Source organism: Oryctolagus cuniculus, chromosome X (assembly GCF_964237555.1).
Source record: "Oryctolagus cuniculus chromosome X, mOryCun1.1, whole genome shotgun sequence".
Taxonomy (NCBI): domain Eukaryota; kingdom Metazoa; phylum Chordata; class Mammalia; order Lagomorpha; family Leporidae; genus Oryctolagus; species Oryctolagus cuniculus.
Window position 1 is genome coordinate 108,183,338 of NC_091453.1, and position 17,779 is coordinate 108,201,116.

The 17,779-nt window shown below is 42.2% G+C and overlaps 1 long non-coding RNA gene across 1 annotated transcript in view; it reads left to right on the forward strand.

Moving 5' to 3' along the window:
* LOC103351970 (uncharacterized) overlaps nt 1–17,779 on the forward strand; it is a 103,342-nt gene that overhangs the window by 1,906 nt on the left and 83,657 nt on the right. The window contains exon 2 of the long non-coding RNA XR_007912131.2: nt 1,270–1,319. This is a non-coding gene — a long non-coding RNA (uncharacterized lncRNA). The remainder of the gene's footprint in view (nt 1–1,269; nt 1,320–17,779) is intronic.

Consider the following 17,779-nt stretch of genomic DNA (forward strand, 5'->3'; position numbering starts at 1 on the left):
CCAAGTCCTTGGGCCCCTGCACCTACAAGGGAGACCTGGATGGAGTTCCAGGTCCTGGCTTCGGCCTGATCCAGCCTAAGCCATTGTGGATATTTGGGGACTGAACCAGCAGATGGAAGATCACTGTCTCTCTGTCTCTCCTTTTCTCCAACTCTGCCTTTCAAATGAATAAGTAAATCTTTAAAAAAGAACATGATTTGAATTAAGTTTTCTACACTTTACTCAAAATGGTAAAATATTAATACTAGTAGATTGTGATAAGTTATACATGTGTTTTATAATTTCTACAGCAACTGTTAAGAAAATTATATAAAGTGATATATTCAAAACATAAATAAATTCAGATGGACTTCTCCAGATCTTCACTAACCTACAGGAAGGCAAGAAAATGAAACAGAGGAATTAGAAAAAGATGAAATGAGCAATAATAAATAATAAATAATAAAATAATAAAGTGGTAGAATTAAGCCCTAGCATATCAGTAATTGTTTTAAATGTAAATGGCATAAACCCAATAATATGAAGATATTGAAAGAATCAGTTAAAATGTGAACAACTAAATTCTTTCTACCAGAGTTGCACTTCAGGGGCAGGCATTTGGCCTATAGTCAAGATGCCAGTTGGGATGTATCCCATATGGATGTGCCTAGATTCTAGTCGTGGTTTCACTGTTGATTCCAGCTTCCTGCTAATGCAGACCCTGGGAGACAGCACACAATTACTCAAGTAGTTGGGTCCCTACCACCCATGTGGGAGACCTGGGCTGAGTTCCTGGCTCCTGGCTTTAGCCTGTCTCTTCCCTATGTGCTGTGGGCATTTGGGCAAGTAATCAGTGGATAAAAGATCTTGGTTTATCTATCTGTCTTTGAAATACATTCAAAACTTAGTCAACCTCTCTCTCTGTCATCGTCGTCGTCGTCATCATCATCATCATCATCTGATGTCTTCGTCTTACACATGCTCCTGCCATGATGTCATCCTCCAGAAGATGCTCACCAGAGGCTGAATAGATGGACCACTTGATCTTGGACTTATAGCTTCCAAAACTGTGAACTAGCTAACTATTTTTTTAAAGCACCTGACCTCAAGAATTTTGTTATAGAAACAGAAAATGGACTGGTATACCCATCAAAGCTGCAGAATGTTATAATTTATTTGAAGATTAAATCATGTTTATGAATAATCAATGAATTAGTATGTTTTCATCTATTGTAATGAAATAGATGAAGCTGGGTAACTTCTAATAAAAAATGTTTATTTTTCCTGCAGTTCTGGAGGTTCAAGGATATGGCACTGGCATCAGCAATGATTCTACTCTGGTAAGAACCCCACAGGGAATGGCATCATGTGGCAGGAGTGTATGTGATAGGGAGATAGCACATGGCAGGACAGGAAGCCAGAGAGTGATTTTGAGGAGGTCAGGTTCAGGCTTTTGGAACAATTCAATCTCAATAATTAACTCGGAGGTCCCTTTGGGAGGGCACACTCCCAAAGACTTCATAGTAGGCTCCACCTCTTAAAGGTTCCACCACCTCTTAATATTGCCCCCACTGAGGACCAGGCTTTCAACACATGACCCCCAGGTAACACACTTAATCCATATCCAGAGCATAGCAATAATTTATGTAACAGTGTTAGTAGAAAATCTCGCATGGAAAAGAAGAAAATATATTCAGGATAGTCATACCCCTACAAAGAAAAGGAGGTAAATAAGATCATGAAGGGATAGGAAGGAGATTTTTACTTCATTTTCAGGTTTTATTTCTTGAAACCACATTTGGGTCTTTTCTTATCCCTTCCCCTACCCTCTTCCTTTTTGTCCCTTGCCATCTCTTCTAGAACAAGTGAGGGCTGAAGTCAATAGGTAGAGCATAGGTGTCTATGCATAGAGGCAGCTCTGCATGCAGGTGCTCAGTTGGGGCAAGAAGGGGAGCCACAGGGGAAGGCAGCCTGGAGTTTACTCAGGGCCTGAGGAGAGTGAAAAGGTTGCTCCCTACAGTGGTTGGTTTGGTGAAAAGAATCAGAACCCAAGATGAAAGAGGAAGGTGTCCAGGTTTATGGACCGCACAGTATGTGATGTCAGAACCCAAGCAGGTCAATGAGGGTGTTTACAAGAGAAGGTGCTCTAGCATGGCATTCAGAGTATGAGTGGGGTGAGGGAGTTATCAATATGCGGGGCAGCATGGGGTGTTAGAACCACTGCTAGTGTCCTAGGACTGCTGAAGTAAGTGCCACAAACTGAATGGCAGAAAATAACAGCAATTTATTGTCTCACAGTCTTGGAGGCTGAAATTAAAGTGTTGGAAGGGCCCTTCCCCTCCTGAAACCTGCAGGGGAGTTCTTCTTTTGCCCTTTCCTTCTTTCTGGTGATTTATCATCAATGTTTTTGTGTTTATTGGTTTGGAAATGTGTAACCCCAACTTCTGTCTTCATTCTCTGATGGAATCCTTACTGTATGTCTCTGTCTTCACTGACTGTCTTCTTCAAAGGGCACCAGTCATATTACATGAGGGGCACACTCTACTGTAGTATGACATCATTTTAACTGATTCCATCTGCAATGATCTTATTTCCAACTAAGGTCACATTCTGAGATACTACAGAGGAGGACTTCAACATACCCTTTTCTGGCAGACATGATGCAACCCATAATAGTCTGTTCTCTCCATGTCCCCTGCCAACCAATGTCCTTCCTCCCTGCAAAGTACATTCACCTATTCCAGCATTCCCAAAAATCTACCCGTTCCAACATCAACTCTAAATCTAAAAATTTCATCTAATTCAGTTATGGGAGAAACTTGGAATATGGTCCCTAAGTCAAAATTCCTCTCCAGCTGTAGAACCTAGAAAGGAAGTTATCAGTTACCAAGACACAATGGAAGGACGGGCAAAGGGAGAAATTGGAAGGAAACAAGCTGTCATTTATCACCTTAGCTATCACAAGGAAGTTTGTGACACAGAAGGCAAAATTCTATTAGATTATTTTTTTACAGGCAGAGTGGACAGTGAGAGAGAGAGAGAGACAGAGAGAAAGGTCTTCCTTTTCCGTTGGTTCACCCCACAATGGCCGCTGCGGCTGGCGTACTGTGCTGATCCAAAGCCTGGAGCCAGGTGCTTCCCTTGGTCTCCTATGCGGGTGCAGGGCCCAAGCACTTGGGCCATCCTCTACTGACTTCCCGGGCCACAGCAGAGAGCTGGACTGGAAGAGGGGCAACTGGGACAGAATCCGGCGCCCCGACCGGGACTAGAACCCGGGGTGCCGGCGCTGCAGGCAGAGGATTAGCCTATTGAGCCACGGCGCCAGCCAAAATTCTATTAGATTTTAAGGCTTCAGAATAATTCTGTTTCTCTATCTACTGGGCCCTAGGTGGTTGTCCCACCCTCTGAAAAGAGACAGCCTGACCTCCTAACCCTGTCCCTGCCCCCTTGTCTATGGAGAGCAACACTGTTTCCCAAGCAGAGGTCCCACCACTCTCTCAGGACAGGACAACCGCCTGGTTCTCTGGAACTCAGGAAATGCCCCGCCCTCTGTCAATGAGTTGCTGAACTGGCTCTCTTAATCCTGGGCAGTGGTTCTGCCTGTAGAAGAAAGGGAGTCCTACCATCTGGGACTCAGGAGGCTATCCTTTCCTCTCTAACCCAGGATTCAGCCTGTCCCATGGGCCCTGATTGGTGGCCTTTCCTGCTGGCCCTTCCCCCTTAAACTGGGCAGCTGTCCCACCCTCTGCAACTGAGGAGGCAGCCTGACCCCTGCCTTGCTTTGGGTGCAGGCCCTGACCCTCATTCTTGGATGGTGATCCCTTCTCCTGGGCCATGGACAGAGGTCCCGCCCCTTCTGAGGCCTAGGCAACAGTCCCACCTCCTAGAATTTGGTAACAACCCTGTCCCTTCAGCCTTGCATGGCAGCCCCACTCTGTCAGCCCTGGCCAGAAGCTCTCTCTGCTGAAACACTAATATGGCCCCGCCTCCTCATCCATGAATGGTAGCCCTGCCCTCTCAGGCCTGGGCAGCAGCCTTACCCTCTGGAACTCTGGTGGTGGCCCTCTGGAACCTAGGAGGCTGCCCTCGTCTCCAGAAAGGAGACGGTGACCTGTATGTCTTGACCCAAAATAGCAGAACTACCTTCTTAACCCCGGACATCAGCTTTGCTCCATCAGGCTTGGGTACTGGCCCAAAGGAGGTCCGGGGGCACAGCTGTCTGAATCTATGGCTCTCCCAGTCATTCTTCCTTCATTTTGTCCCTCTCTGATCCTTTCAGTCCAACTTGGTAGTGTTTCTGAGGTATAAGATTCTGAAAAACTTTGTTGGCCTCTCTGAAAGTTCATGGACATACAAGCCATCAACATAGAGAGGTTTTCAATTATCTTTACCAGATTAACTGCATCTGATTCCTAGATTCTGGTAGATGGTTGATTGGTCCCATAAGTCACACTTGTAATCTCTACCAAAGGTTGTCTGAGTCACAGTTTTAGTGTTCTCTTCTGGAGTGATTTTAGGCTGAGAATATTTCAAGTCTTCAAATTCTGATTCCTGTTTGCTTAGCAATTCAGTCCTTGTTTTATTTTTCTTTCTCATCTGGCTATAAGCAGAAAGGTGTTCAACACTTTGCTTGTCAATTTACTTAACTAAATATCCAAGATAATCTCTTACAACGTCCAAATTTTTCCAACAATAGAAGACAATTCAACCAAAACCTCCGCCACTTTATAACAAAGATCACCTTCCTTCTAATGTCCAATAACTTGGTCCTCATTTCGGTTGGGGCCATACCAAAAACACCTTTAACCTTTATATTTCAAGAAACACTCTCTTCCAGGCAATTAAAGCTTCTTCTGTCATGAACCTCAAGATTCTTCCAGCCTCTATTCAATACCCAATTGCAAAGCTGTTTCCACATTTTTAAGTATTTGTTAGAGCAGTATACCATTTCCCAATTCTAGCATCTGTATTAGTTTCCTAGAGCTGCTTTAAAAAATACCACAACTGTGTGGCTTATTTTATTTAATATTTATTTATTTATTTGAAAGTCAGAGTTGTACAGAGAGAGAAGGAGAGGTGGAGGGGTGTCTTCCATCCACTGGTTTGCTCCCCAATTGGCCGCAGCAGCCGGAGCTGTGCCCATCCTGGCCAGGAGCCAGGAACTTCTTCCTGGTCTCCCACATGGGTGCAGGGTCCTAAGGACTTGGGCCATCTTCTACTGCTTTCCCAGGCCATAGCAGAGAGCTGGACCAGGAGTGGAGCATCCGGGACTCGAACCGGCGCCCATATGGGATGTTGGCACCCGCTATGCCACAGCACAGACCCCCTGTGTGGCTTAAAATGACAGAGATTTATTCAGTTATGGAGTATAGAAGTTTAAAATCCAAGAGTTGAAAGTTCTATGCCTTCTGGAACCTATAAAAGAGTATTTTCTTGCCTCTGCCCAGCTTCTGGTGGTTTGACAGAGGTCTTTGGTGTCCCTTGGCTTTCAACCTGAAAACTCTAGTCTCTGCCTTTGTTGCTACGTGGAAATCTCATGTGTCTCTGTATTTATGTAGCCATCTTCTTATAAGTAACCCAGTCATGGGGGCTGGCGTTGGTGTGCAGCTAGTTAAACTGTGGCCTGTGACACTGGCATCCCACATGGGTGCTGGTTTGAGTCCTGGCTGCTCTGCTTCTGATCCAGTTCTCCACTAATGCTCCTGGGAAAGCAGCGGAGGATGGACCAAGTACATACATGGGCCCCTGCCACTCATGTGTGAGACCAGAATGGAATTCCAGGCTGCTGGCTTTGGTGTGACCGAGCCCCAACCATTGTGGCCATTTGGGAAGTGAACTAGTGGGTGGTAGATCTCTCACTCTCTCTCTCTTTCCCTCTCTCTCTAACTCTGACTTTCAAATAAATACATAAAAATGTATAAATCCATATTTTAAAAAGGACATCAGTCATACTGAATTAGGGGCCTCTACTACTCCAGTATAATCTCATTATAACTACAGCCATCTCTATACTATCTGAGGTAGATTGGTTACAAGTCCCCAAGTGGATACTGGGAGGTTCCTTATGTAAAATGGAGTAGTATTTGTATATAACCCACATAATACCTATACCTTAAGTCATCTCTCTATTATTTATGATATCTGATACGATGTAAATGCCACGCAACTAGTTGTCATACTGTATTAGTTAAGCGAATAATGACAAGAAAAAGTCTACACACTTTGGGTATGAATGCAATATTTTTTCTGAATGTTTTCAATCTATGATTGGTTGAATCAACAGATGTAGGGCTTGGGAATATGGAAGGCTAACTATAATTACATCTGCAACCTTCTGTGGTACTTGAGGTTAGGACTTCAACATATAAATTTTTGGGAGAACCCAATGGGACTTACATCAGAACCAAAACCAAGTGTGACAGGGCTCCTTGTATGTGGGCTACCCAGCATGGTGAGTTAGAGCAGGGGCGGGGTGAGGAGGGCATGCACACATGTGGATGTGAGAAGGACGTGTAGGTAGGAGAAAGCCTGGCGAGGAGGTCTGAATGCACACAGGATGAGGAGAGCATCTCTGGGAGGTGTGTCGGGTTTCTGAGCCTGAACAGGGTAAGCAAGGCTTTGCTCTGAATGGGGATCTTCTGTGGAGGTGTCAGGGTCTGAGTGTAGTGAAGAAGATGTCCTTGTAGTAGGAACAACGCAGGCTGGAGAGCTAGAGTCCAAGCAAGGTGAAGAGGGTGACTCATGTGTATTGCTGGGTCATCACAAGACATTGTTAAGACCATGGGTGGAACTTAAATGAGGTCTGAAAATACTGAGGGTTGTATTGCAGTCATGCAGGTAATGTCTTTGCTCATATTGATATGGTATAACCAGGCAGGAAATTAGTTAGGCTTAAGCCAGCTGGAATTCTTGCAGCCTTACAATAAAATGTTTATTTCTTTAAACTGTTGGCTTGAGAGGCCCACCTCGCCAGGATGCTCCTGTGTCTCAAGCACCAGGATGCATGTTAAGACTCTACCCCATTTTCTTAAACTTTTATTTAGCAAATATAAATTTCCAAAGTACAGCTTATGGATTACAATGGCTCCCCCCCCTATAACTTCCCTCCTGCCCGCAACCCTCCCCTTTCCTGCTACCTCTCCCATTCCATTCACATCAAGATTCATTTTCAATTATCTTTATATACAGAAGATCATTTAGTATATATTAAGTAAAGATTTCAATAGTTTGCACCCACACAGAACATAAAGTGTAAAATACTGTTTGAGTACTAGTTGTAGCACTAATTCACATTGAACAACACATTAAGGACAGAGGTCCTACATGAGGAGTAAGTGCACAGTGACTCCTGTTGTTGACTTAACAATTTGACACTCTTGTTTATGGCGTCATGAGTTGCCAAGGCTCTTGTCATGAGTTGCCAAGGCTATGGAAGCCTTTTGAGTTCGCCGACTTCGATCTTATTTAGACAAGGTCATAGTCAAAGTTCCACCCTATTTTTAAAGCAGTAAAAAAAAAATACTTATTTGGAAAGCAGAGTTAGAGAGAGAGAGAGAGAGAGAGAGAGAGAGAGAAAGAGAAATTATCTTCCATCCACTGATTCACTCCCCAGATGGCCACAATGGCCAGGGGGCTGGGTAGAGCTGGAACCAGAAGCTGGGAACTCCATCCAGGTCTCCCATATGCATGGCAGGGGCCTAAGGATTTGGACCATCTTCCACTGCCTTCCCAAGCACATTAGTAGGAAGCTGGATCAGAAGTGGAGCAACCAGGACTCAAACTGTGCCCATATGAGATGCTGGCATTTCAGGCAGTGGCTTAACCTGTTTCACCACAATCCCAGGCTGAGATATCCAGTCTTAACAATCGCTGGGCATGAGTAATTACTTTCTTTTTTCTTTTAAGAGTTATTTATTTATTTGAAAGAATGACAGAGACTGAGACAGTCTCTCTGTAACTCTGTAACTCTCTGTAACTCTGCCTTTCAAGTAAATAAATAAATCTAAAAGACTACATGTCTTTCCTTTATGTTGAAAAAGAATTATTAGGCTGGCGCCGCAGCTCACTAGGCTAATCCTCCGCCTTGCAGCGCCGGCACACCGGGTTCTAGTCCCAGTCAGGGCGCTGGATTTGTCCCGGTTGCCCCTCTTCCAGACCAGCTCTCTGCTGTGGCCAGGGAAGGCAGTAGAGGATGGCCCAAGTACTTGGGCCCTGCACCCCATGGAAGACCAGGATAAGTACCTGGCTCCTGCCATCGGATCAGCGTGGTGCCCCAGCCACAGCGCACTGGCCGCGGCGGCCATTGGAGGGTGAACCAACAGCAAAGGAAGACCTTTCTCTCTGTCTCTCTCAACTGTCCACTCTGCCTGTCAAAAATAAATAAATAAATAAATAAATAAATAAATAAGATTTACTTATTAAAAAAAGAATTATTAAAATAAGAAAAACTTAATTGCATACACTTTTTGAAGGGGGTAATTTTTGTAAAACTTAAAAATCACATAAATCATTTTTCTTCTTGCACTTTTAGAGGAAACGTTGAAGTTCCTCTTTAGCATGTTCTGATGGGAAGTACCGGCTAACTTGTAAGTCATGGCTGTGGTCACTAGAGGGCACACTATTATCAAAGAACAGGCAAAGTTCTGAAATTAAAAAAACAAAAAAACAACAAAAAAACACCACTTTTTGAAACATAGGCTTCCCATAAGCTTCCATACATTTTTTTTTAACATTTTATTTAAGTTATACAAGTTTCATGTATTTCAGTATTTTTGGAGACACCAGTTTGGCATCTTAGTAACCTTTTTATTTTTTTTTTTTTTCCCTTAAGCTTTTATTTTTTTTTTTTTAAACTTTTATTTAATGCATATAAATTTCCAAAGTACGACTTATGGATTACAATGGCTTTCCCCCCATACCGTCCCTCCCACCCACAACCCTCCCCTTTCCCACTCCCTCTCCCCTTCCATTCACATCAAGATTCATTTTCGATTATCTTAATATACAGAAGATCAGCTTAGTATACATTAAGTATGGATTTCAACAGTTTGCTCCCACACAGAAACATAAAGTGAAAAATAATAGATGATTTTTTAAAATGATGATGAAATCAGAGCAGACCTATTGTCATGTTTAATCCCAGTGAGAGTCAAGTTGGGAATTGATAATTTTTTTTTTTTTTTTTTTACAGAGGATCAGTTTAGTATGCATTAAGTAAGGATTTCAACAGTTTGCACCCCCATAGAAACACAAAGTGAAATATATTGTTTGAGTACTCGTTATAGCATTAAATCTCAATGTACAGCACATTAAGGATAGGGATCCTACATGAGGAGTAAGTGCACAATGACTCCTGTTGTTGACTTTACCAATTGACACTCCTGTCTATGGCATCAGTAATCTCCCTATGCTCCAGTCATGAGTTTCCAAGGCTATGGAAGCCCTCTGAGTTCTCCGATTCTTATCTTGTTTAGACAAGCTCATAGTCAAAGTGGAGGTTCTCTCCTCCCTTCAGAGAAAGGTACCTCCTTCTTTGATGGCCTGTTCTTTCCACTGGGATCTCACTCGCAGAGATCTTTTGCCAGAGTGTCTTGGCTTTCCATGCCTGAAATACTCTCATGAGCTTTTCAGCCAGCTCCGAATGCCTTTAGGGCTGATTCTGAGGCCAGAGTGCTATTTAGGACATCTGCCATTCTATGAGTCTGCTGAGATTCTCACTTCCCATGTTGGATCACTCTCCCCTTTATTTACTCCATCAGTTAGCTTAGTAACCTTTTTATTTATCTCACATCTTCTTTACTTTCAGAATGAGAAGTTATGGGATTTACTGTCTATGTCTTGGCTATCAAAACATTTCATTTTCCATTTCAATCTATTTCTCCCCTTTTGTCATGAGCTGTCTTGAGGTTCTGTAGAGTCTCCCTATGATTTTCTTGGACTTCAACAGAGGCAGAGTTGCCACCACTGTTCTGTCAGTGTTCGTGCCCTAGATATATGTCTTCTTCTCTTTGGAGCTCTAAGACTTACTTTGATTTTTATGGATTAAAATTTTTGTGAGTTTTATGGCTTTCTAGAGCAAGATAAAGGATGTTTTCCTTGTTTGAATGTCAAATGAATCCTGATATTAGGGTGTTTTGAGGGATGACGTGAGCTGGGTTTGTATGAGGAGGTATTTTGGGGGTAGATATACCTGCTGGGGAATTTTGGCCATGAAGCCAGGCAATTGCCAGGTCTAAGACTGTTCCAGTGCACTGTTGCAATGATGAGTACATCATCAAGACACAGTGTCAGAGGCAAGAGAAATCTGAAAGAATAATGTCTTTTCTTAACTGTACTTGGTGAAATCCTAGAGTTTCCTAACTGTTCGATATGAATTTTATTAAGGAGTTTCTGAAGCTCAAACTTGTGCTAAAGGAGAATGTTGCCACTCAAATATCACAATAGCTTATTTTTTAGTAGATTGTAAGCATAATTACCTTTAGGATCTTAGTACTCAGTTTTAAACTTCTTGTAAAATTCATTAACAATAATAGGTGATATTTACTGAATGCTTACTACATAGCAAGCACCTTGCATATAGATGTGATTTAATAGCATGATTAACACTGTCATCTTCTGAGTTTACAGATTGGGGAACAGAGGTCCAGAAATCTTAAGTAAATTGATGATTTAAGTTTGAAGTCAAAGTTTCAGCAGGGCCATGCTCCTTCTGAGACTCTGAGTAGACTCCTTCGTTGCTTCTCCCTAGTTTCTGGTGGTAACCATGAATCCTTGTCATTCCTTAGCTTTTAGCTGCAGTACTCTCTGCCTTTGGTGTTACATGGTCATGACTTTCTTCCTGTGTGTGTTTGTCTTCCCATGGTCATCTCCCTCTGGGTCTCTTTCCTCTTCTTACAAGAACACTTCTTCTTGTGGGTCTATATAATCTCAACTTATGTACTTAGATCTGGAATGACACTATTTTTTAATAAGATCACATTTAGAGATACTGGAGGTTAGCAATCCAGCACATCTTTTTGGGGGACACATTATAACCTATAATAGGAGGCTGTCACAGTAATCTGGGCAAGAAATATGGGAGCTTGGGCCAGGGAGGTAGCACTAGCGATAGTGAGAAGTGATCTGGATATTAATATATGTTGAAGGTAGAGACAAAAGGCTTTACTGATGAACTGAGAGTGTGCCTAAGATAAAGAGAATAATAAAAGAAGACTCCAAGAGGTTTGGCTTAAGGACTTAGCAACAACTATGATTGTAAAAGCAGAACAAAATGAGAAGGAAATCATAGTTTGGTTTAAATTAAATCTGAGATGCTCGTTAGAGATTCAAGTGGTAATGTCCAGTAAGCAGTGTCATGAACCTGGACTTCAGGAAAGAGTTCAGAGCTAGAGACAAAGATTTGGGAGCGATTTCCAGAATGCCTAAGAGCCTACTTGCAAGTTGAGGCAGAAAGCTTAAAGTGAAACTTGCTCCAGCCAGGATTGATTGCTGGGATGCAGTTGTAGAGAAGATGGACACTTGAGTTTAACCTTTGTTCAGGATTTTCCAGGGAAATATGATGAAAGGGAGTCGTGGAGCTGAAGATGGATGCCAAAATAGTGGCTATAACTATGAGTCATGGAATTTAATTCAGATAAACAGAAGTAAGGATGTGAGGAGGTGATGGAGAGCAGAAAGATGGTTAGAGGTGGGGGGATTGTTGGAGTGGAACTACTTCAGGGAATCAGGGAGACACAGAGTGGGTTGCTTAAAAGTGAGATGTTTTTAAGGTAGTGCCATAATTTGCAATGACAAAGTCCAAAAAATGAGCATGGGCATGAGTGGTAGAGGATGGCCACAGGACAAGATCTTTGCGGTACAGGAAGTCAAGCAACAGAGAGGCCAGGTGTTGTATGGATTGTTTACAATGTAGATTGATTGTATTCATGTATTTATGTATGTGTGTGTATGTATGTAGATTTCACGTGGATATTAAAATAATCAAGAAACATGACAGGAGCAATCATGGAGAGTGTGAACCATGAACCATCATCAATGAATAAGGAAGAGTGGACAGGAGGAGGGTAGATGGCAAGGAGGTGTAATAGGGAATATAGTTTGATAGCAAAGAGATGGGGAAAGGGATTTTGGGGGGACCATGGATAGAAAGTGTCAAGGAGGAGCAAGGTAGACACTGATCCCACCTCTGCTCCCAGTACATGCAGCACGAGAAAAAAATAGCCACCACTCAAAAGGAAGCAATGTTCTCAGAAAGGAGCCAAGTATGTGGTAAGGTGGGCAAGTTCAAGGGAAATTTTGGAGAAGGTGAGAGTGTAAGGGATTTTGCAAGGAGAAGGACAGAGGATTTAGGAGGTTTGGGGAGGGGTGGTAGGTTGATCAGATCAGAAAATGCAGAATTCATTTCCATGTGAGTGATAATGGATGATGATCTAGATGATTATTGAATCCTGATGGCCTCTTGGCTTGGGGGCACATAGGAAGGATTAGATGAAGCCTCTTCTTGGAAGTGGAGTCTTCTGTGATGCACAGTGCTCGATAATGGGGATGGGGACGAGGTGGAGTGATGATCTTCTCAGAAGCATGAGGAGCACTGAGCACCCCTTTGATTTTCCTAAGACCGGCATAAGTCTCAAGGAGCCTTCATCTTACTAGGAAGGATTGTAGCCCTCGGGGCCTCTCCTTAATCCTGTTGAGTAACTGTAATACCTCTTCTATTTTTTGTAAAACTGATACATGATCATTATTAAAATATTTAAATTATACAGGTCCATTGTTGTAAACAGTTTGAATGTTATACAGATTTATTCTAATCCTCTTACTTTATAAATGAGGACATTGTAGCCAGTACTGTGGTATAGAGGGTTAAGCCACCACCTGCAGTGCCAGCATCCTATATGGGTACCAGTTAGAGTCCCAGCTGTTAAATTTCCCATGCAGCTCCCTGCTAATGCTCCTGAGAAAGCAGCAGAAGATGGCCCAAGTCCTTGGGCCCCTGCTTCCCATGGAGACCCAGAAGAAGCTCCTGGCTCCTGGCTTCAGCATGATCCAGCCCTGGTCATTGCCACCATTTGGGAAATGAACCAGCAGGTGGAAGATCTCTCTCTCTCTCTCTCTCTCCTTCTCTTTCTGTACCTCTGCCTTTTAAATAAATAAATAAATAAATCTTTGGGGAAAAATTAGAACATCAAGTTCTAGAGAAAGGGAAAAACCTGTTCAAGTTTTCTCATTCAGTTAGACCCAGGTCTCTTGACTCCCCAGTTCAATGTGAGTTTTGTTTGTTTGGTTTTTGTTAAATTATACTCCTCTCATCTTACAACCTATGTGGAATCCTACTCTTTCATGCTGTAGATTTCTGAGTGACTCGTGACTCACTTTGCCTTTGAATTTGAACATTCATTCATCTAGTCCTTCAATAAATATGTATTGGATACCTATTAAATACCAGACCAAAATAGGGAGTTGGGAATGTGGTGGTGAACAAAATAGACAAGATCTCTGACTTTGTGAAGCTTACATTCAAAAAAGTACACACGCAGTTTGTGCTTCACTTCTCAGCTTTCTCCAGTCATATAATATATTTGTTGTAACTCCAAATCCTCCAGCAATGATGGGGAAACAAAATGGGAATTGTTAAAATCATACCACTAGCACATGGGAGCACTTGAAAGTAATAGATATTTGCCCTCAACGAACACTTGAAAGTAATAGATATTAACAAAACTCACGAGGTCTAGAACACTTTTCTGTAACTATATTTCTTTTTTTTTTAAGTTTTACTTATTTATCTATTTGAAAGGCAAAGTTTCAGAGAGCAGGAGGGACAGAGAGAAATAGATCTTCCACCTTCTGGTTCATGCTCCAAAATGGCCAAGAGCCCAGTGTTCCATGCGGGTCTCCCATCTGAATGGGACATCTTCTGCTGCTTTCACAGGTACATTAGCAGGGAACTGGATCTGAAGCCGAACAGTGGGGACTCAAGTAGGTGCTCCAGTATGGGATGTGGGTGTACCAGGTGGTAGCTTAACCCACTGTACCACAATGCTGGCCCTGATCATTCCTTTTAATTAATTTTAAAATACCACAATGTTATGTATAAAAAGAAAACATGACCATAATCCAACCATCTAACATTTATAAATATATACAATCTATAAAGAGGCAAAAGTCTTTCTCTCTAATACTGTCTTCCAGAGGTAATACTTCCAAATACTTTGATATGTGTTCTTACCAACTGCTTTCTATGCTTATGTAGATTGTAATTTTTAATAATAAAAGGACTGGGTGATTCTTGCAAAAAATCAAACAATACAGAAAGACCTGTATTGTATAAAGAGTGAAATTTCCTCACATCCTCAACCCACATTCCAGTCCTAATGGGTACTGATATGTATTTGGCATGAATATTTTCAATGCTTTTCCTATGTATTTACAAACACACACACATACACAAGCTAGAGGGGCTCTTTATGTTTTTAAGTCAGCAATGATTGGAAATTTAAAGTTCAGAAGTTAAGGGCACATTCCTGCAATTTTCATTTTCTACAAGTGGAACAATGCAGCCATATGCCAGTCTCTCTCTGGATTTAGTACCCAATGCTTGGAATGTGAGCAGATGCTGAAGGCTATTAATGAAGCCCTTGAAGAGAGGCCCATTTGTGTATGTTGTAGACACAAGGCCAAAGTTGAATGTAGTGGCCAAGTGAGCAGCTGGCATGAGGATAGGAAAACGAAGAATGCGCCAACATTGGTTGCATGTTGATGGGCCATGGGAACCACATCATCTGGAGCAGTGTCCCAACATTCCTATTATTCAGAAAATAGAAGCAATACTTAAAAGCCTTTTAACCCTTTGCCCTCAATTATTACATACTGTGTTGCAAACATAGAAGGGAAAGGAAAAACAGCTGGAAAAATACTTTGATATGGTCTAAATAAGATTGGTTTCTGTCATGCCTAAAATTGGAAAACTCCACAATTTCCTTTTTCTTTTTGATTCATTAGATACAAAGAGTAAACCACAGTAATGTATGCTTGATTAATGCAGACTCTCTAGGCTCTTTAATGTCAACTAGTTACTCTTCACTGCCGAACAGCACATATGTTCTTTCAGTGCAGGCATATCAACTGCAGAAGGCACAGTGGAGATCTCTGCCACACCAACAATCGCATATTTGTTGTAATAGCCTCCTAATCAGATAGCACATGAAGCCTCAAGGAAGTCATTATAACCAGACATGAAATAATTAACCTTTTCTAATTTAAAAGGCCTAACAGGGAATGGTCTCTGAAACAGGTGCAAAATTCTAGTCCTTCTAGAAAATTACTCACTCAGCAGATGTTCCTTCTGAAGAGAAATTTCATTGAAAAAGAAAGTGTTTACCATTCAGCATGAGTATTGCACAGACACAATATATTAAGGCAATGACTTTCTATGTAACAGTTCCTGACCTTGATGTTTTGACTGCTAATATTCACCTATTTCCATTCTCCATCAGTATATCATAAGACCCTGGATGTTTGAGGATACATCATAGTATTAGGTTTTCTCAAAGAAGTAGGGGCAAGCATTGTGGTGCAGTAGGTTAAGCTGCCAGTTGGGATGCCCACTTTCTATATGGGAGTGCCAGTTTGAATCCCAGCTACTCTGCTTCCAACCCAGCTCCCTGCTAATGTGCCTGGGAAGCAGTGGAGGATGGCCCAAGCCCTTGAGTTCCTGCCACCCACGTGGTAGACCCAAATGGTGTTCTTGGCTCCTGTCCAGCCCAGTTACAGCTGTTGTGGCTATTTGCTAGCCCAGTCACAGCTGTTGAGGCTATATGGGGAGTGAAGCAGCCAGCAGATGAAAGATCTCTGTGTCTCTCGCTCTCGTTCTTGCTCTTTCTCTTCCCATCAAATAAATATTTTTTTAAAAAAGGAAAGTAGGTTAATGCACTAAAGTTTTGAGTTGAAAATAGAGATTATCTGGGAAAAGCAATTCTATTCCCACTGCTAAAGAGAAGATTAAGATCAGGAGGAAGAAGCTATTTTTATACAATAGTGAGGAGATAAGAAACCTTTGACCTATTATTTGGGTGTGACCCTGAGCTGCATGTGGTACAACTTGAAGCAATTGCCTGAAGTACCTACCTTTCTCCTACACCAAGCGACATATGCAGGCAGTTTCATCAAATCAGCCCCACGCGTGTGCTGTGTGAATTCAAACGGGATCTCTGAGTTTGAAAAGGTGGGCGCCTGTGACCTGAGATGGCCTCTGAGAAGGAGAAGTGGCTTGCACAGACTTAGTTTTCTTGGGGAGGAATAGGGTGATAGAACCAGCATCGCCTTTGGGCTGTGTGTGGGTGAGTTTGGGAGAAAGTCGGTGAAAGTGTTGGGCTGCTGATCTTGGCTATGTCAAGATTGCTGAGTGCTAGTTGGGAAGTGGCATGAGGGTGACAAAACTGGAAGGGACCGGGGGTCAAAGTTTCTGAAAGCCGTGGCTATTATGAGGGTACATCAAAAAAATTCATGGAAAGATGGGATTAAAAGTTAGGTTTATTGCTTTCCTGTCATAGGCTGAGCAGAGTCATCTCGTGGGTTTCTGAGGCCCAAAGATTGGGACCTTCTTTGTGACCAGTGGCTCTAGGACAGTCACCATGCCCAGAAGAAATGAATATGTTGAATTACACCATAAACACTGTGGGTATCATTTGGATTATTGTGAGAAAGGGAGAGGAAGGAAGTCAGGAGGTTCACGAACATTCAATGGAGGCAAAATAGATGATTGGTCTGAAGGCTAAAGTCTACCATCAGCAGTGGCAAGCTGCGAATACACAGATGAAAAAGATGTTAAGTGATCCCATTTATTTGTCTTAGCAAGTTAATATCCTTTGGGTAACAGCTATTGAAACAGGCAATCTGGAATCTTTTTTCATCTTGGTAGTATCAATATGCATGAAAAGAGAACATCAAAAAAGGGGATGATGAAAAGTCTCCCAAGGGAGCAGTAGCAGCCTGCCTGCTGCAGAGAGTGGGACAGTCCTGGCTAAAGTAGTTTCCAATATTACTAAACGCAAATGAAAAGGGAAAACTGGAAAATGCAAAGTCCCTCTGCATCAAGTTTGTGTCCAGGGAGAAACAGAAATATTAGAAGTTACTCCATGTTTACCCAAAGGAAATTAAATTGGCAAACAAAAAAGCTGTCTGCACATTAATGTTTATTGCAGCTCAATTCACAATAGCTAAGACCTGGAACCAACCCAAATGTCCATCAACAGTAGACTGGATAAAGAAATTATGGGACATGTACTCTATAGAATACTATACAGCAGTCAAAAACAATGAAACCCAGTCATTTGCAACAAGATGGAGGAGTCTGGAACACATCATGCTGAGTGAACTAAGCCAGTCCCAAAGGGACAAATATCATATGGTCTCCCTGATCGGCGACAACTAACTGAGCACCAAAGGGGAAACCTGTTGAAGTGAAATGGACACTATGAGAAACAGTGACTTGATCAGCTCTTGTCCTGACTGTTGATGAACAACTTAATACGTTATCCCTCTTAGTATTTTTTATGTTTGTTCTACTTAATACTTTTGGTTGAATACTGTAATCAATACACAGTTATTCTTAAGTGTTGAAACTTAACTGAAAAGTGATTGCTGGTAAATATAAGAGTGGGAATAAGAGAGGGAAGAGATGTGCAACTGGGGACATGCTCAAGCTGACTTGCCCCAAACGGCAGAGTTAGAAACATACCAGGGGATTCCAGTTCAGTCCCATCAAGGTGGCATGTACCAATGCCATCTCACTAGTCCCAGT